A 3836-nucleotide genomic window follows, 5' to 3' on the forward strand; every position below is an offset into this window, starting at 1 on the left:
GTTGTTCACACAAAGACCAATAACTATAATGAGAAGTATTTTAGCATCCACACCAACAGACAATACTGTTCTCTTAAATCTCTTAAATGTTCCCCTCATTCTGTTAAATTTATACACAAAATTCTGCCTTTCTCTGCCTTTTTCACTTCATCTTCATGCTGTACTCCCTCACTCACACATTCTTTTATGCTCTGTTGTAAGGCAGAAACTGAGAGTTTGCATGATGGTATTTTCTCAGACGCTGAATCTGATGTGTACAGATGAACTCAGGAGCCTACTAGAGTTGCCAAGGAACTTGTGCTTGAAGTATATAATTATATCTGCTTTATTTATATTTTTAAACAACAATAATGATTAAACATGGGGTCAATAAATATTTTCTTGTTTTACAGCTGAAGACCAGAAACGCAAAGAAAATCAGTCAAACCAGTCCTAAAGAAATGAGGAATGAACATGGACTTCTTGTGCCCCAAAAGAAAAGACAGAAAGGTGAAAAGTTTCACATTTCCATTTGTATGTCTGAATTCAATGCAGTTATGTGTGGTACAACATTGATGTTGATCTCTCAAAAGACTTTTCAAGTCCGCAGTTATAGTTTTTCACATATACATCTTTTTTATAGCTCCTAAAATGAGCAAATAAGCTGTGCATCATCTCTGGTGTTTGGGAAGGAAATGACTGAATATGGTGAGTACTGACACCTGCAACTGTATTCACCAACACTATTACTCTAGAATGGTTATAGCTGACTTATTGTTTTGTCTGTTTGTTTGAATTAAGATGAAGCCAGTTGATGAAGATATCAATTGAATGTCCACCGAGTGCATCACTGCTACCTGAACCCATCAGTTATCTTCTGTGAAGACTGCATTCACAAACCGCTCTACTGCGACAGCTCAGATGTTACGGTCCGTAAAAGTAAACATCACAGCTAAACAACGAGAGCTAGTTGTGGTGGGATTCTTTTGGCCAATATCCCCAACAAGAATCAATGTTAAGTCCAGTGCAACAATTATAAATAAAAATACTATATATTGTTTATTGATTTACCATACCCTAAATACATGTTTTGGCCCTCCAGGACATCTAGACCAGGTGGAGTGTGAGGAGGACCGTCAGAGACTCCAGCCAGCCGAGCCATGGATTGCTCTCACTGTTACCATCAGGCAGACGTTATCACAGAACCTACACCAGCAGACAGTGAGACAAGTTCCTTTCACAGGCAATCAGACTGAACTGAACTCATACCAGTAAAACCATACACACCCCACCAACCTCATATGCCCTGCACTCTTATCAGTTATGCTGACAGGACTCAATACTATTATGCACCCTGACATTCTGTTTGCACTAATTCATACCGTGCTTTACTGCAGAGATGTATGTGTTCTGTGATTATTATTGTTTTCAATTCATGCTCTTTGTATAGCATAATTTTTAACATATATAAGGGACTCAATTCAGGTAGATAACAATATATGTGTGCTGCATATATATATATATATATATTCAGAATTTGTATTTCATATATATTCATGAATTAATTCATTTGTCATCCATACTGTCACGCTGCAGTCTGCACCCAAGACTTTCATCACCTGTATGCTTGTGTTCATTGTATTTTGACAATAAAGATATTTGATTTAAATAAGTTACATGTCTTTTGTTCATCAGTTGTGCTGTAGGGTGCTGCATAACAACTGCAAAAAAAATGTATGACATGGAAGATTATGATATGTCCAGGACATGGACAAGCAAGAAGAGGAAGAAAAGCAGGAGAGCTCTAAAAACTTGATGTGATTCTTTGGGGCTCAAGACATTTCACCATGCATGCATTTGCATGGCTTCATCTGATTAGAAAAACATGGTTTTAACATAACCCATTTTTAATATTGTTAAAAATTGTATATCATTTGTCTTAATACACTACTTTAGTTGTCTTTATGTTGTATCCTCCAGTAAAGTACTGCACATGGTGTTGGATAATAAAGTAGGGTGAATATTCTATATTAAGAATGGAGTTTGGTAAATACACCATTTAATTTTGTAAACAATAGTTAAATGTGTTTTAATTAAGAAATGAACATTTGGTTACATTAATGACATTCAGTTAGATGAAGGGCAGGCTGAAAGCTGCATTAGAAGATACTGCATGGACTATAATGCTGCAGGAATTTCATGTACAACTGAAGGTGATGGACAAGGGAAAGATCAACATGAATCCAGTACTGTATAATAAGCAAGATGAGCATGCACATTACTGATGTTTAGTACCTGAGGAGGACAAATATGAGGAGTATTTTACACAGAGACACAAATTAGCTCTTAATATTATGATTCTTTGCATTGCATGAATTGTATGGCTTTGCACTATAAACTACACACTCTCTGTACCTTGTCTTACTGAATGACACATTGACACTGTGAAAGTACAATGAAGTGTCACAGTATGTATTGGTTGTTTAAATTGGTGTCTTTGTTTACTTTCAATACTGTATCCTTGCACCTGATGTAATTCAATATTTGGAGCCTATTCCAAATAGGCACTGATGTATATTTTTATGGTTCTATTCTTATTCTAAGATAAACATGACTTACAACTTACATATTGGCAATTTGTTGAAAAGAAAAACTTAAAAATTATGACTCAGCACAGTCTGTTGTCCATGATGAGAAAAGGTATGTGTATGTTTTACTGCCCTTCCATCTTCAAGGGCCCAGTAGAGTCCCCTAGAAGAGCAAAAAAATGTAAATTTCAAATGGCTGTAAATCAAAGTCTGATTATAGTGTCAAAGAAAAAATTGGCAGGACAACTACTTATGCTATGCTAATTAAATAATGTTGGACAGAGTTTTCAATCATATATGGAAAGGTGGTATAAAGGTGTTTAAAAAAGTGCACTTAGTAAAATATCGAATTTCAGCCTGCCTCTTAAATATGGCATTAATGTTTGCACAATGAACATGTTTAGATTACCCTTTGTTAAACAAGATTGCATTTTCCCATTTTTTTAATTATTAAACATTTTAAACTACATTACCCATAAGTCTCTGCCATTCTATCGTTTGAACGCGAGTAATATTAGCGCTGGTATTTGGAGTTTATTGGAGTTGTGCTTAGGGTTAGGGTTACGATTTCGGTAAAGAGGTAATTTCTCACGAGATAGCAACACTGCATTGTTAACTGAAGGTGTTACTGACGTAATAATTACAGTCAAACGGACTTTGCAACATTAAGCGGTTTATAATTTGGGTTAAAAGATAGTCCAATCACAGCGAGTTCTGCGAGAGCCAAGGGAACGTCAAAGCCAATGGCAACCCAGTTGAGCAGAGGCATCACACTAACTTGTACATATATGGTCATTTATGCCGGGAGCTTCCGGGTTCCTGTAGTGAATGGACAGAAGCTGCAGTTACCCTGATGCAGCAAGAAATACGTTGATTAAAGGTGTTTTTTTGTTTGTTTTGTGTTTTAACAAAGGTATAATGATTCCCATTGTATTGAATAGGCTACATTGTTTACACTAATATTAGTGTACAGTACTTAAACTCAAAAGTTTGCATATACTGTGTGAAAAATAAATGTCAAAATGTTTCATTTGCTTAAAAAAACACCTCTGAAGATTATTTAAACACAATATTTTTCTACTACTCAATTTTCCTTCTGTAATATTTACAATGTATTTATAGTGTATTAAAGGTAAACAATTTATCACATCTATGTTTCATGGAAATGGACACTAAAAACTTGCCATTCTTAGATCCACCAGTTGAACTATAGGAATAGAAAACAAACAAACAAACATCATGACATCAATCACTCATTGTCTAGTCATC

At 35.3% G+C, this 3836-nt stretch overlaps 1 long non-coding RNA gene across 2 annotated transcripts; it reads left to right on the top strand.

The window, feature by feature from the left end:
• The first annotated feature begins 436 nt into the window (after nt 1-436).
• On the top strand, nt 437-1360 carry LOC113098812 (uncharacterized). 2 transcript variants are annotated; one of them, XR_003289206.1, is made up of 4 exons: nt 437-489; nt 623-687; nt 781-993; nt 1082-1356. It is a non-coding gene; the product is annotated as an uncharacterized LOC113098812 (long non-coding RNA). The 2 variants fall into 2 exon arrangements; XR_003289205.1 differs by having other exon boundaries at nt 781-1360.
• The last annotated feature ends 2476 nt before the right edge of the window (nt 1361-3836 follow it).

The sequence above is a fragment of the Carassius auratus genome, unplaced genomic scaffold, assembly GCF_003368295.1.
Source record: "Carassius auratus strain Wakin unplaced genomic scaffold, ASM336829v1 scaf_tig00216685, whole genome shotgun sequence".
Lineage (NCBI taxonomy): Eukaryota > Metazoa > Chordata > Actinopteri > Cypriniformes > Cyprinidae > Carassius > Carassius auratus.